The following is a 17,449-nucleotide window of genomic DNA, read 5'->3' as shown; positions in this document are numbered from 1 at the left end:
TGCATCTTCAGTCTTTTGCCTCCTAATGGTTGCCCCCTAAGCTTGCGTGCACGGTTCAAGTTTCTTTTGTCTCCCCATTGGAAGACTATCCTTGGAGCCACACCTTTTCCTTTACCTATACCAGCTTTCCTACTCTTCATTATTTTTAGGACCAGATTTTTGACCATGATCTATCTGGTTGGGAAAAAAAGACTTCACAGACCAACCACCTCTTGTTGTTCCCCCTTTTTAGTGGACAAGAATTTGGTGACTCATTCATTCTACTTATTCTACTTATTATTGGATGCTCTGTGTCAGACTGTGCTTCGCTCTGGGAATAGAAATGCTCCAGTAGAGGGAGCCAGCCTCTGTGATCCCAAATACAAATGAAAGAACTTGGTGATGAGAAACAAATGTTGCTGGACAAATATGTTTTTGGTGTTATATGTACAACTGCTTTAGGATTTGACATGATGAATAAGGGTCAAGTCTAGCTACAGAAAAAGCACAGAGCAGAATATCAACGCAAATATCAAAAGTGTACTTTGTAGGGTTAACAACACACAACTGATAACAATAAAGCAAATTAAAATTTAGAAGTGAGGCTCTCATTACTTGAAAACAATCAACTCAAACCAAAATTAACAATGAACTGATAATACAGCACCTGTTTTGAAATTTCGGGGAACTTTAGCTATTTACTTTTTTTGTTTTTAACCATCTTGATACAAAAAGCTGTATAGTCTGACCTTTAAAAAGTACAGTAATCACATTTTATATCTTCATGCAATATGAGGATACCTTTTCTCACTTAGGTTACAAAGTTATTTTATTTTCCTCTCCCTCTTTTTAAAAGGTTCACAGAGGAATTAACCTAATGTCTGTGTACAAATGGAATATGACTTGCCATCCCTGTAAACTTTGAGACTACTTTAGAAAACCTATTGACAGTCTGTACTCCTTTAACTGTGGTATTTTATTAATAGAAATTCTTTGGGTATTGATTATAAAAGGTGTTCCTCTCCCAAGATCAATTTATGTTCCACTTTCTAATGCAGAATAAAAGGTTCAGAATAAGTGATGAGCTATATCTGGCCCATTGGCTATACTTTATTACTATAGAGCCTGTGTGGATCACAATAAACTGTGGAAAATTCTGAAAGAGATGGGAATACCAGACCACCTAACCTGCCTCTTGAGAAATCTGTATGCAGGTCAGGAAGCAACAGTTAGAACTGGACATGGAACAACAGACTGGTTCCAAATAGGAAAAGGAGTATGTCAAGGCTGTATATTGTCACCCTGCTTATTTAACTTATATGCAGAGTACATCATGAGAAACGCTAGACTGGAAGAAGCATAAGCTGGAATCAAGATTGCCGGGAGAAATATCAATAACCTCAGATATGCACATGACACCACCCTTATGGCAGAAAGTGAAGAGGAGCTAAAAGCCTCTTGATGAAAGTGAAAGAGGAGAGTGAAAAAGCTGGCTTAAAGCTCAACATTCAGAAAACGAAGATCATGGCATCTGGTCCCATCACTCCATGGGAAATAGATGGGGAAACAGTGGAAACAGTGTCAGACTTTATTTTTTTGGGCTCCAAAATCACTGCAGATGGTGACTGCAGCCATGAAATTAAAAGACACTTACTCCTTGGAAGAAAAGTTATGACCAACCTAGACAGTATATTCAAAAGCAGAGACATTACTTTGCCGACTAAGGTCCGTCTAGTCAAGGCTATGGTTTTTCCTGTGGTCATGTATGGATGTGAGAGTTGGACTGTGAAGAAGGCTGAGCGCCGAAGAATTGATGCTTTTGAACCGTGGTGTTGGAGAAGACTCTTGAGAGTCCCTTGGACTGCAAGGAGATCTGACCAGTCCATTCTGAAGGAGATCAGTCCTGGGTGTTCTTTGGAAGGAATGATGCTAAAGCTAAAACTCTAGTACTTTGGCCACCTCATGTGAAGAGTTGACTCATTAGAAAAGACTTTGATGCTGGGAGGGATTGGGGGCAGGAGGAGAAGGGGTCGACCGAGGATGAGATGGCTGGATGGCATCACTGACTTGATGGACATGAGTCTGAGTGAACTCCGGGAGATGGTGATGGACAGGGAGGCCTGGCGTGCTGCGATTCATGGGGTCGCAAAGAGTCAGACACGACTGAGTGACTGAACTGAACTGATAGAGCCTGGACTCTAAGCCTTAGCTTTTCCTACATAAGAAATCTCCCCCAATATTAGTGACATAAAACAGTGATTTATTTATCTTAGCGGGGTGATTCTTCTGGTATGGGTTAGGTCTACTCATGTATCTCGATCAGCTGCAGGTTTAGCTGGAGGCTGGCTGATCTAGGATAACCTCAGCTCATCTCTGCTTCACTCTCATTATCCAGAAAGCTAGCAAGGAATCGTTCCATGTTGGCTGGACAGGGTTTAAGAGAAAGCAAAAGTGTACAGTCTCTTGAAGCCTAGGTCAACCCTGGCATGCTTTCTTTTCTGCCACACTCATTCTGGCTAAAGCAAGTCACAAGGCCATCTCAGATTCAAGGGATAGGGCAAAAGTGCACTTCTTCATGGAAGGAGATGCAAAGTGGTATTTCAAAGGGTGAGGATAAATGGATCCCCATGGAGAATTATGGCTACTTTTTAAATTGAGAAAAATTTACATATTATATATAATATGATGTACTCATAAAACTGTACAGTTTAATGAGTTTTAAAACTATATAATCATGTAACCAATACACCTATCAAAATATAGAACTTTTTTTTATCATCTTAGAGAGTTTCCTCTTGCCCTTTCCAAGTCAACCCCTACCACTGGTTTCTGTGACTGTAAACCAGTCTGCCTATTCTACAACTTCATATAATTGGAATCATATATAGTCATCTGTTTCTGGCCTCTTTAACTCAGTATAATATTTTTGGGATTCATCTATATTGTATTTACCAGGGTTTTTTCCCTTTTCATTGTTGATATGTATGGCTATACCATAGTTTGGATATCCATTCTCCTACTTCTGAACTGGTTCCAGTTTTTGACTATTGTTAATAAATATGAAAATGAAAATTATATGCAACTATTTTTGAGGACATGTATTTTAATTTCTCTAAACACCTAGGAGTAGAACCATTGGTTACAGTGTAGATACATATATATTTTTTGTTAAAAAAAAACCTACCAAACCTTTTGTATTAGAATTCCAGTTCTACATTCTATTATTTGGAGTTGTCAGCCTTCTTAAATTTAAAAAAAAAAAAAAAAACTGTTGCCATCTCAGATGTAAAGTTCTTACCTCACTGTGATTTTAATTTTCATTTCCTATGTTGAACATTTTTCCATATGTTCCTTAGCCATTATATGTCTCAGTTTAAGCAAAGTTTGCTCAAGTCTTTTGCCCATTTTTAATTAAGTTTTTTTCTTTTTAATATTGATTTGTAATAATTCTTCATATATTCTGCATACAAATCCTTTGTCAGATATACATTGGGAATGTTTTCTTATAGACTGTGGCTTGCCTTTTCATTTTATTAACTGTGTCTTTTGATGAGAATTTTTAATATCAATGAAGTCAAGTTTATTAATATTTTCATTGTTTCCTTTTTCTTTCTGGAGTCTCTCTACAGTATTGTTGCCTTAGTCTATGGTTATGAAGATACTGTCTGGTTTTCTTTTAGGACTTTAAAATGTTAACTTTTATGTTTAGGCCTACAATCTATTTTGAATTAATTTTTTGTATATTAAGTGAGATAGAGGTCAAGGTTTATTGTTTTCTACATGGATCCCAAGTCATTACAGCACAAATTATTGAAAAGAATTTCTCCTTATTCCCACTAGATGGTTTTGGTCCCTCTGTCAACAATCATTTGATCTCTCTCCGGATTCTATCCTGTTGCACTGATGTATTTATCTTTTTTTGCCAATTATTTGTGCTCACTTTTCAAATCTACCAAAACATACTTCTATCTATAGCTCACATGACCAGAAACAAACCAAATGTTTAAACAAATTATTAGGAATTATACTTATGAAAAGTAGAGAAACAAAGAAATATAGCTCAGGGATTTATCACAAAGCAGATACCACTCAGGTCAAGAAATACTATACTGCAGGTATCACAGGTGCCCCACTCATGTCCCCTTCTAATCACTACCTTTAAAGGTAACCATTAGCCTTCCAGTGTAATCACTTCCTATTTTCCTTTATAATTTTCAACTTAAGTATTCACACATATACCTATATATAATATAGTTTATATTTACACAAATATACACATGAAACTATAGTTTTGTTTTGCCTACTTTTGAACTTTACATAAACTGAACTACATAGCATATATTATTCTGTGCTTTTAAACATATATTTGTGAAATCAGTCATGGAATGTGACTGTAATTTGTTCATTTTCATTGCTGTATAATATGTAACTATACAAATATTATAATTAATTTATCAGCTTCTACTTGTAATGGACACTGGGGCTCTGTTGGTTTAGGGGTATTATGAACAACAGTGCTACAAACAGCAAGCATATGTGCCCACATTTCTCTTGGATATATACCTGGGAGTAAGGATTCCAGATCGTAGGGCATGTGTAGCTTCAATTTTAGTAGATAATACAAAGCTGTAATCCAAAGTAGTTATACCAACTTACATACCCACTAGCAGGTTATGAAGGCTATAGCTGCTCCACATTCTCACCAATGTTTAGTACAAGTTAAAACCTGGTCTCTCATGATTTCTAAGAAACAGTATACTCAGCCTTGTTAATAATCGGAAATGCACCTTAAAACCACAATGAGACACCACTTCATAGTAAGGTTCAGGGATATGTTTACTGGCCATTTGGATATCCTTTTTAATAAAGTGCCTGTTCAAATCTCTTGCCTGTTTTCCAACTGGGTTGTCTTTTCCTTATTATTTGTAAAAGGGCTTTTGTATATTCTAGATGTGACCTCTTTGACAGGTATATATTGCAGACTGTAAATATATAATCCCAATCTATAACTTGCCTTGGTTTTTTTAAATAATGTACTGAAGTTCTTGACTTTGCTATAGTCAAAATTTTCAAACCTTTCCCTTATGGTTAGCATGTTTTAGTCCCTTTTATTAACATGTTCCATTAATAAAATGTATTCCATTTTATTCTTTCCCAATTTTAGTATCATGAAGATATTATCCTGTATTATTTTCTGGAAGTTTTGTTGTTTTTAAATGTAGATGTACATCTACAACCAACCTGCACTTGATTTTTGTGTAGAGTAGAAGTGGAGAGGGTTTTCATTTTTTAAATACTGAAATCCAGTTATCCTAGCACTATTCATTGAAAAGACTACCTTTTAATTATTCTTCTGAAGTTTCACTTTTATTATAAATCAGGTGTCCATTTGATCACTTTCCAAAAAACACTACGCTTCGGCTATCACTCTACAATCCCCTAGCCTTCAAGCCTCTGCTGCTGCTAAGTCACTTCAGTCGTGTCCGACTCTGTGCGACGCCATAGACAGCAGCCCACCAGGCTCCCCCATCCCTGGGATTCTCCAGGCAAGAACACTGGAGTGGGTTGCCATTTCCTTCCCCAATGCATGAAAGTGAAAAGTGAAAGTGAAGTCGCTCAGTCGTGTCCGGCCCTCAGCGACGCCATGGACTGCAGTCTTTCAGGCTCCTCCGTCCATGGGATTTTCCAAGGCAAGAGTACTAGACACTAATCAACCATTAATCTACTTTCTGTATATATTTGCCTATTCTGGGCATTTCAGATAAATGGAATCATACAATGTTTGTCCTTTCGTGTCTGGCTTAATGTTTTCAAGGTAAATCCACGTTGCAGCATATATCAGCACTTCCTTTCTTTTTATGTACAATTAATAGTCCATGTGGATATACCACACTTCATTTATCCATTCATCCACTGATGGACATTTGGGTTGTTTCCACCTTGGGCTATTACGAGTCATATTGGCATATTAATACTCATGTACTTTTTTGGGCACATGTTTTCATTTCTCTTAGGTATATTACAGGAGTGGAACTGCTGGGTCAAATGGGAACCCTGATACACTTTGGAGAGAAGTGCCAAACTTTCCCAAAGTAGCTGTAAGATTTGAGGGTTCTGATTTCACATCAACTTTGTCATCTGATTTTTTATTCTGGTCAGCCTAGTGAGTGTAAAATGGTATGTCATTGTAATATTAATTTGTACTGCTCTAGTGACTAGCAGAAGCAGAAGATACTAAGAAGAGGTGGCAAGAATACACAGAAGAACTGTACAAAAAAGATCCTCATGACCAAGATAATCACAATGGTATGATCACTCATCTAGAGCCAGACATCCTGGAATGTGAAGTCAAGCAGGCCTTAGAAGCATCACTACGAAAAATCTAGTGGAGGTGATGGAATTCCAGTTGAGCTGTTCCAAATCCTGAAAGATGATGCTGTGAAAGTGCTGCACTCAATATGCCAGCAAATTTGGAAAACTCAGCAGGGGCCACAGGACTGGAAAAGGTCAGTTTTCATTCCAATTCCAAAGAAAGGCAATGCAAAAGAATGCTCAAACTACTGCACAACTGCACTCATCTCACATGCTAGTAAAGTAATCCTCAAAATTCTCCAAGCCAGGCTTCAGCAATATGTGAACCATGAACTTCCAGATATTCAAGGTGGTTTTAGAAAAGGCAGAGGAACCAGAGATCAAATTGCCAACATCTGCTGGATCATGGAAAAAGCAAGAGGGTTCCAGAAAAACATCTACTTCTGCTTTATTGACTATGCCAAAGCCTTTGACTGTGTGGATCACAATAAACTGTGGAAAATTCTGAAAGAGATGGGAATACTAGACCACCTAACCTGCCTCTTGAGAAATCTGTATGCAGGTCAGGAAGCAACAGTTAGAACTGGACATGGAACAACAGACTGGTTCCAAATAGGAAAAGGAGTACGTCAAGGCTGTATATTGTCACCCCCTGCTTATTTAACTTATATGCAGAGTACATCATGAGAAACGCTGGACTGGAAGAAACACAAGCTGGAATCAAGATTGCTGGGAGAAATATCAATAACCTCAGATATGCAGATGACACCACCCTTATGGCAGAAAGTGAGGACGAACTAAAAAGCCTCTTGATGAAAGTGAAAGAGGAGAGTAAAAAAGTTGGCTTAAAGCTGAACATTCAGAAAACGAAGATCATGGCATCTGGTCCCATCACTTCATGGGAAATAGATGGGGAAACAGTGGAAACAGTGTCAGACTTTATTTTTTGGGGTCCAAAATCACTGCAGATGGTGACTGCAGCCATGAAATTAAAAGACGCTTACTCCTTGGAAGAAAAGTTATGACCAACCTAGATAGTATATTCAAAAGCAGAGACATTACTTTGCTAACAAAGGTCCGTCTAGTCAAGGCTATGGTTTTTCCAGTAGTCATGTATGGCTGTGAGAGCTGGATTGTGAAGAAAGCTGAGCGCTGAAGAATTGATGCTTTTGAACTGTGGTGTTGGAGAAGACTCTTGAGAATCCCATGGACTGCAAGGAGATCCAACCAGTCCATTCTAAAGGAGATCAGTCCTGGGTGTTCTTTGGAAGGAATGATGCTAAAGCTGAAACTCCAATACTTTGGCCACCTCATGCAAAGAGTTGACTCATTGGAAAAGACTCTGATGCAGGGAGGGATTGAGGGCAGGAGGAGAAGGGGACGACCGAGGATGAGATGGCTGGATGGCATCACCAACTCGATGGGCATGAGTTTGAGAGAACTCCGGGAGTTGGTGATGGACAGAGAGGCCTGGCGTGCTGTGATTCATGGGGTTGCAGAGTCGGACACGACTTAGCGACTGAACTGAACTGAACTCAAGTGACTAAAGATGATGAACATCTTTTCATGCGTTTACTGGCCATGTGTTCTTCTTTAGAGAAATGACTGTTCAGATCCCTTGCTACTTTTAAACTGGGTTGTCTCTTACTGTGAGTTATGAGAGTTTTGTATGTTCTTTACAAGTCCTTTATCAGATATAATTGTTTCCAAATATCTTCTTCCATTCTTTAGGTTGTACTTTTTGTTTTGGATAGTTTCCTTTGTAGAATGAAAGTTTTAAGTTTTGATAAAATCCAGTTTATTCATTTTTCTTGCTTCTGTTGCTTATACTTTTCTTCTTCTAACTAAGAATCCATTGCCAAATCCAAGATCATAAAGATTAGCTCTACGTTTTTTTTTTTTTCCTAAAAGCTTTATAGTTTTGGCTCTTACATTTAGGTCCTCATCCATTTTGAATTAATTATTTTTATACGGTGTGAGGTAAGGATCAAACTTATTCACACTGCAAATGTGTGTATATGAATGGCAAAAGCAGATATCCTTGTCTTTGATCTTATAGGGAAAAGCATCCAGTCTCTGTTCTGTTTCACTAATCTATCTATATATATATCCCTTCACTAATACCACAAGGCTGTGACCACTGTAGCTACAAAAAGGTCTTGAAATCGGGTAAGCTGATTGCTCCCACTTTGTGCTTCCTTTCAAACTATTTTAACTATTCTAGTTATTTTACCTTTCCATATAAATCTGTCTATATCTTCAAAAAGCCTTGACAGGAATTGCCTGGAAACTGTATGTTAATTTGGGAAGAACTGACACCTTTACTAGATTGGGTTTTCCAATCAATGATCATGGTGTATTTCTTGAGATTTACTGACATCTTCTTTGATGCCTTCCATTAGCATTGTGTAGTTTTAAGCATAGAAGTCTTAAAGGTGTTTTGTTAAATTCAAACCTAAGTATTTAAGTTTTCCAAGTAATTGCAATGACGTTGTATACTGTGGTAGGAGTTTGGATTACACAGATGCATGCATTTGTTAAAATTCACAGACAGATAAACTTAGATTTGTACATTCATTGAATGTAGAATTTAGCTCAAAATAAAAAAAGAATCACAAAGACTGAACTTTAGAGGTGAAATGTAAGAATGGCTACAACTTACTCTGAAATAAATGGAATAAGATATCCCCTCGTCCAAGGTAAGGAGCTGCAGCTGTGCTTTGCTGGAGCAGCCGTGAAGAGATACCCCACGCCCAAGGTAAAAGAAACCCAAGTAAGATGGTAGGTGTTGCAAGAGGGCATCAGAGGGCAGACACACTGAAACGATACTCACAGAAAACTAGTCAATCTAATCACAGTAGGACCACAGCCTTGTCTAACTCAATGAAACCAAGCCATGCCTGCGGGGCAACCCAAGACGGGCGGGTCATGGTGGAGAGGTCTGACAGAATGTGGTCCACTGGAGAAGGGAATGGCAAGCCACTTCAGTATTCTTGTCTTGAGAACCCCATGAACAGTATGAAAAGGCAAAATGATAGGATACCAAAAGAGGAACTCCCCAGGTCATTAGGTGCCCAATACGCTACTGGAGATCAGTGGAGAAATAACTCCAGAAAGAATGAAGGGATGGAGCCAGAGCAAAAATAATACCCAGTTGTGGATGTGACTGGTGATAGAAGCAAGATCGGATGCTGTAAAGAGCAATATTGCATAGGAACCTGGAATGTCAGGTCCATGAATCAAGCAAATCGGAAGTGGTCAAACAAGAGATGGCAAGGGTGAACGTCGACATTCTAGGAATCAGCGAACTAAAATGGACTGGAATGGGTGAATTTAACTCAGATGACCATTATATCTACTACTGCAGGCAGGAATCCCTCAGAAGAAATGGAGTAGCCATCATGGTCAACAAAAGAGTCCGAAATGCAGTACTTGGATGCAATCTCAAAGACGACAGAATGATCTCTGTTCGTCTCCAAGGCAAACCATTCAATATCACAGTTATCCAAGTCAATGCCCCAACCAGTAACACTGAAGAAACTGAAGTTGAATGGTTTTATGAAGTCCTACAAGACCTTTTAGAACTAACACCCCAAAATGATGTCCTTTTCATTATAGGGGACTGGAATGCAAAAGTAGGAAGTCAAGAAACACTTGGAGTAACAGGCAAATTTGGCCTTGGAATGTGGAATGAAGCAGGGCAAAGACTAATAGAGTTTTGCCAAGAAAATGCACTGGTCATAGCAAACACCCTCTTCCAACAACACAAGAGAAGACTCTACACATGGACATCACCAGATGGTCAACACCGAAATCAGATTGATTATATTCTTTGCAGCCAAAGATGGAGAAGCTCTTTACAGCCAACAAAAACAAGTCCAGGAGCTGACTGTGGCTCAGATCATGAACTCCTTATTCCCAAATTCAGACACAAATTGAAGAAAGTAGGGAAAACCGCTAGACCATTCAGATATGACCTAAATCAAATCCCTTATGATTATACAGTGGAAGTGAGAAGTAGATTTAAGGGCCTAGATCTGATAGATAAGAGTGCCTGATGAACTATGGAATGAGGTTCGTGACACTGTACAGGAGACAGGGATCAAGACCATCCCCATGGAAAAGAAATGCAAAAAAGCAAAATGGCTGTCTGGGGAGGCCTTACAAATAGCTGTGAAAAGAAGAGAGGCAAAAAGCAAAGGAGAAAAGGAAAGATATAAGCATCTGAATGCAGAGTTCCAAAGAATAGCAAGAAGAGATAAGAAAGCCTTCTTCAGCGATCAATGCAAAGAAATAGAGGAAAGCAACAGAATGGGAAAGACTAGAAATCTCTTCAAGAAAATTAGAGATACCAAGGGAACATTTCATGCAAAGATGGGCTCGGTAAAGGACAGAAATGGTATGGACCTAACAGAAGCTAAAGATATTAAGAAGAGGTGGCAAGAATACACAGAAGAACTGTACAAAAAAGATCTTCACGACCCAGATAATCATGATGATGTGATCACTCATCTAGAGCCAGACATCTTGGAATGTGAAGTCAAGTGGGCCTCAGAAAGCATCACTACGAACAAAGCTAGTGGAGGTGATGGAATTCCAGTTGAGTTGTTTCAAATCCTGAAAGATGATGCTGTGAAAGTGCTGCACTCAATATGCCAGCAAATTTGGAAAACTCAGCAGTGGCCACAGGACTGCAAAAGGTCAGTGTTCATTCCAATTCCAAAGAAAGGCAATGCAAAAGAATGCTCAAACTACCGCACAATTGCACTCATCTCACATGCTAGTAAAGTAATCCTCAAAATTCTCCAAGCCAGGCTTCAGCAATACGTGAACCGTGAACTCCCTGATGTTCAAGCTGGTTTTAGAAAAGGCAGAGGAACCAGAGATCAAATTGCCAACGTCCGCTGGACCATGGAAAAAGCAAGAGAGTTTCAGAAAAACATCTACTTCTCCTTTCTTGACTATGCCGAAGCTTTTGACTGTGTGGATCACAATAAACTGTGGAAAATTCTGAAAGAGATGGGAATACCAGACCACCTAACCTGCCTCTTGAGAAATCTGTATGCAGGTCAGGAAGCAACAGTTAGAACTGGACACGGAACAACAGACTGGTTCCAAATAGGAAAAGGAGTACGTCAAGGCTGTATATTGTCACCCTGCTTATTTAACTTATATGCAGAGTACATCATGAGAAACGCTGGACTGGAAGAAGCACAAGCTGGAATCAAGATTGCGGGGAGAAATATCAATAACCTCAGATATGCACATGACACCACCCTTATGGCAGAAAGTGAAGAGAAACTAAAAAGCCTCTTGATGAAAGTGAAAGAGGAGAGTAAAAAAGTTGACTTAAAGCTCAGCATTCAGAAAATGAAGATCATGGCATCTGGTCCCATCACTTCCCCAATAGATGGGGAAACAGTGGAAACAGTGTCAGACTTTATTCTTTTGGGCTCCAAAATCACTGCAGATGGTGACTGCAGCCATGAAATTAAAAGACGCTTACTCCTTGGAAGAAAAGTTATCACCAACCTAGACAGTATATTCAAAAGCAGAGACATTACTTTGCCGACTAAGGTCTGTCTAGTCAAGGCTATGGTTTTTCCTGTGGTCATGTATGGATGTGAGAGTTGGACTGTGAAGAAGGCTGAGCGCCGAAGAATTGATGCTTTTGAACAGTGGTGTTGGAGAAGACTCTTGAGAGTCCCTTGGACTGCAAGGAGATCCAACCAGTCCATTCTGAAGGAGATCAGTCCTGGGTGTTCTTTGGAAGAAATGATGCTAAAGCTGAAGCTCCAGTACTTTGGCCACCTCATGTGAAGAGTTGACTCATTGGAAAAGAGTCTGATGCTGGGAGGGGTTGGGGGCAGGAAGAGAAGGGGACGACCGAGGATGAGATGGCTGGATGGCACCACGGACTCGATGGACGTGAGTCTGAGTGAACTCTGGGAGATGGTGATGGACAGGGAGGCCTGGCGTGCTGCGATTCATGGGGTCGCAAAGAGTCAGACACGACTGAGCGACTGAACTGAACTGAACTGAAGATATCCCACTTCTTGCTCTAGGCCCATAACTTATGGGTTTCTATTAACTTATCAGGCACCTGGGTCTTACTTCAGGACCATCTCACCTAAAGTCACCCACTCTTTCCTCTTAAATAAGATATCTCAGTGGACTAAGGACTAATCAGCCCATGTTTCACACATATCTGTGATTTCATGTATTTGGTATTTTTTAATTTTAAGGGAAGGTATGACCCAGCTATGGCTTTCTGAGGCCTTGACACAGTAAAAAAAAAAAACTGTAGCTGGACTTTAATTGAATATTATTGAATATTATTATTAGCATCATCAACCATAAGGTATTATTCAATCAATGGTTACAGTACATAAAGATAAATGCAGACAAACATACACGTATGTGCACATACCCATACACGTACATACATATGAACATGTGAATAGGTAATGGATCTGTTTAACAAACCCCCCTTCAGTTCAGTCGCTCAGTCATGTCCGACTCTTTGCAGCCCCATGAACTGCAGCACGCCAGGCTTCCCTGTCCATCACGAACTCCCGGAGTTCACTCAGACTCACGTCCATCAAGTCAGTGATGCCATCCAGCCATCTCATCCTCTGTCGTCCCCTTCTCCTCCTGCCCCCAATCCCTCCCAGCATCAGAGTCTTTTCCAATGAGTCAACTCTTCACATGAAGTGGCCAAAAGTGGCCATGAAGCTGGAGTTTCAGCTTTAGCATCATTCCTTCCAAAGAAATCCCAGGGCTGAACTCCTTCAGGATGGACTGGTTGGATCTCCTTGCAGTCCAAGGGACTCTCAAGAGTCTTCTCCAACACCACAGTTCAAAAGCATCAATTCTTCGGTGCTCAGCCTTCTTCACAGTCCAACTCTCACATCCATACATGACCACAGGAAAAACCATAGCCTTGACTAGATGGACCTTAGTCGGCAAAGTAATGTCTCTGCTTTTGAACACGCAATCTACACCCCACTAAATCCCATGCTCTATATGCCCATAATGCCCTGTCAAACCCCCAAAGAAGGCAAAAATATACAAATACATAGAACTTGGCCATCTATGCAATACAAAGACAGCTTAATACACAAGATTGTTGCTGTTGTTCAGTCACTCAGTCGTGTCCAACTCTTTGCAGCCCCGTGGACAGTAGCTTACCAGGCTTCCCTGTCCTTCACTATCTCCTGGAATTTGCTCAAACTCATGTCCACTGAGAATAGACAGACCAAGAAAATAAACCCCAATCGTACCAATAAACTACTTAGATATTCGCCATTTATATAGACAGACATCTCCTAGATCCCTAGACAACCATTTTAGTCAAAATTCTAACACTAAATCTAACATAAATCACATAAAACAACTATATACATGTTATTTCAGTATATTACAACATGTAAATGTAGCTTAAAGCCTGAAAGCGAGGCACTGAAATCGCCTAGATCACTAACTCTATAAACATACAGGTTTTGTCCCAGTCTATCAGTTTTAATAAAATTACACAATGCAGGCATCAAGCACACTAACATTAGTAGCTCATAACAGCTTGCTTAACCACACCCCTATAGGAAGCAGCAGTGATAAAAATTAAGCTAGAAACAAAAGTTCAACTAAGTTATACTAACAGGGTTGGTAAATCTCATACCACCCACTGTGGTCATAATGAGTAACCCAAATTAACAGAAATATGGTGTAAAGCATATTAAAGAGTAATATAAAATACAGTTTTAATTAAGCCATAAAAAGCTGTAACTAAAAAAAATGAGACTATGAAAGTGACTTTATTATTTCCTGATTACACAACAGCTAAGACCCAAATTGGGATCAGATACCCCACTATGCTTAGTCCTAAACCCAAATAATTACAGGAACAAAATTACACGCCAGAGTAGTACTACTAGCAACAGCTCAAAACTCAAATGACTTGGTGGCGCTTCTCACTCCTCTAAAAGAGCCTGTTCTATAACTGATAAAGCCCGATAAACCTCACCAACCCTTGCTAATGCAGATTATATACCACTATCTTTAGCAAACCCTAAAAATGGGCAAAAGTAAGCATAATTGTTATAAATAAAAACATCAGGCCAAGGTGTAACTTACGGAATTGGAGAAAATGAGCTACATTTTTTACTTCAAGAATTTATGTTCACCAAACGAACATTTTTTATGAAAGCAAAAAACCAAAGGAGGATTTAGTAGTAAATTAAGAATAGAGTACTTAAACTGAATAAGGCCATGAGGCATGCACACATCAACCATCACCCTCCTCAAGTGTTGTAATAATTTCCTATAATCTAATAGCAAATACTAATCATATGAGAGGAGACAAGACGTAACAAAGAAAGCATACTGGAAAGTGTGCTCGGATAAATCAAAGCATAGCTTAAATAATGCACCCAGTTTACACGTAGGCCATTTCATAATTTATGAATACTCTGAATTAAATCTAGCCCAATACCCTTCTCTATTCTACTAGTATAAGCAAACTAAAATATTCATTCAACATTCAAAGTGTAGGAGATAGAAACTTAATATCTTCTGTCACTATAGAGAAAATAGTTAGGGAGTGATGAAAGAAGCCTAAAAAGTAACAAAAAAACAAAGTTTACCCCTTGTACCTTTCACATAATGATTTAACTAGCAAGCATTAACAAAGAGAACTTAAGTTAAATATCCCAAAACCAGATGAGCTACTTATGAACAGTTTATTAAAACAAACTCATCTATGTAGCAAAGTAGTGAGAAGATTCTAACAAGCATGGTGACAGCTAGTTGTCCAGAAAAATAATTTTAGTTCAACTTTAAAAATTACTAAAAATCTTTTATAAGTTTTAATGTATTTTTAAATGTTAGTCTAAAAAAGGTATAGCTTTTTAGAAATGGGTACAAACTTATCTAGAGAGTAAAAATAAGCAACACCATAGATGCTGTTCAAAAACAGCCGGCAATTAAGAAAGTACTAAAGCTCAAAAATAATTTTATGTTAATAATCAGTAATAAGCAAATCAACTCCTAGATTTATATTGGACTAATCTATTAACTAATAGAGGCAACAATGTTAATATGAGTAACAAGAAGTATTTTTCCTTGCATAAGTTTACATCAGTAAAAATATACTGGTGATTAACAGTAAACAAATATGAATAAAACTCAACATTAAACTACTTATCAAACACACTGTTAATCCAATACAGGCAGGCACCCAAGGTAAGATTTTAAAAAAGTAAAAGGAACTTGGCAAACACAAACCCTGACTGTTGACCAAACATCACCTCTAGCATAACCAGTATTAGAGGCACTGCCTGCCCAGTGACAACCATTAACATCCTGACCAGGCCAAGGTAGCATAATCATTTGTTCTCTAAATAAGGACTTGTATGAATGGCCACATGAGGGTTTTACTATCTCTTAGTTTCATTCACTGAAACTGACCTTCCCGTGAAGAAACAGGAATAACAAAACAAGATGAGGTCTTATGGAGCTTTATCAACAACAACAAAAATAACTAAACCACCGAGAGATAACAAAAATTTATACTGGTGGACAATTTTGGTTGGGGTGACCTTGGAGAACAAAAAAGCCTCTAAGGGTTGAAAGTCTAGACTTACCAGTCAAAACATATTATGACTTACTGATGCAAAAGTTTAAGCTTAGGGATAACAGTACAATCCTATTCCAGAGCTCATATCGACCTTGATGTTTACAGCCAGGCTTGATATAACTAGTATAAGCAATACAAGGGTTTACAACCTTGATGTTGGATCAGGACACCCCAATGGTGTAACCACCATTAAAGGTTCATTTGTTCAACAACTAAAATCCTACATGATCTGAGTTCAGTTCAGTCCCTCAGTCGTGTCCAACTCTTTGTGACCCCATGGACTGCAGCACGCCAGACTTCCCTGTCCATCACCAACTCCCGGAGCTTGCTCAAACTCATGTCCACTGAGTCAGTGATGCCATCCAACCATCTCATCCTCTGTCATCTCTGAGTTCAGACTGAAGTAATCCAGTTGGTTTTTATTATATACTTCTTCCAGTATGGAGAAGAAGGCAATGGCAACCCACTCCAGTACTCTTGCCTGGAAAATCCCATGGATGGAGAAGCCTGGTAGGCTGCAGTCCATGGGGTCGCTAAGAGTCGGGCATGACTAAGCGACTTTATGAAAGAACAAGAGAAATAAGGTCTACTTTAAAAACTAGGTTAAAACTAGTTAATGACACAGTCTCAACTTAACAGATACAAAACATCTACCCAAGACCAGGGTTTGTTAAGGTGGCAGAACCCAGAAATTCCATAAAACTTAAACCTTTATAGCCAGAGATTCAAATCTTCTCCCTAACAAACTGTTTATAATTAATATCTTAATACTTGTTATCCTCTTCTTTCAGTCATAGCATTCCTAACATTAACTGAATGAAAAATTTTAGGTTATATGCAACTGAAAAGGGTCAATTGTCACAGGACCATATGGTCTATTACAATCCACCGCTGAACAGTCATTTTATTCATTAAGGAACCACTATGACCAGCTGAACCCTCCATTTCCATATTCATAATTTGTACCAATCGTAGCCCTAACTTTAACCCTAATCATGTGAATCCCCCTAGCTATATCCTACCCCCTCATTAATATAAGTCTAGGAGAGCAATTCTCCTGGGTTTCCTTACCCTACTGCTCTCCACCCAGGTGCCCTTTCCCAATAAAATCTCTTGCTTTGTCAGCATGCATCTCCTTGGACAATTCATTTCCAAGTGTTAGACAACAGCCCAGTTTTGGGCCCTGGAAGGGGTCCCTCTTCCTGCAACAAATGGCGACTCTGGTGGGGACTCTTCTTTGCTGAGACTGACATCCTGCCACTCGGGGTAGTCAGGGGCCAGCTTGCCTGCCAATGGACCAGACCCAGTGGCTGCAACTGGAACCCTTTTGTCCCTGGTCTCCTCCTAATGCGGACAACTGGCGAGAGTGCCCCGACTGGTAAGGAACAAGAGACTTTATTGACCTCTCTCCCCTTCCCTCTCTCTTTCCTCTCCTTAACCCTTCCTATCCTTCCCTGTTTTTCTAGTCCCTCAGTCCTGGACGCAGGAATATGGTCAAAGGGCCCTCAGCCTGAGCTGAGGATT

General features: G+C 39.2%; 1 protein-coding gene across 1 annotated transcript in view; it reads right to left on the bottom strand.

Annotated features, from left to right (window-relative positions):
- AGBL3 (AGBL carboxypeptidase 3) overlaps nucleotides 1-17,449 on the bottom strand; it is a 109,710-nt gene that overhangs the window by 67,372 nt on the left and 24,889 nt on the right. The window lies entirely within an intron of this gene.

Source organism: Budorcas taxicolor, chromosome 4, assembly GCF_023091745.1.
Source record: "Budorcas taxicolor isolate Tak-1 chromosome 4, Takin1.1, whole genome shotgun sequence".
NCBI lineage: Eukaryota > Metazoa > Chordata > Mammalia > Artiodactyla > Bovidae > Budorcas > Budorcas taxicolor.
Note: the sequence above shows the minus strand (reverse complement) of the source record. Positions and strands in the feature narration are given on the sequence as shown.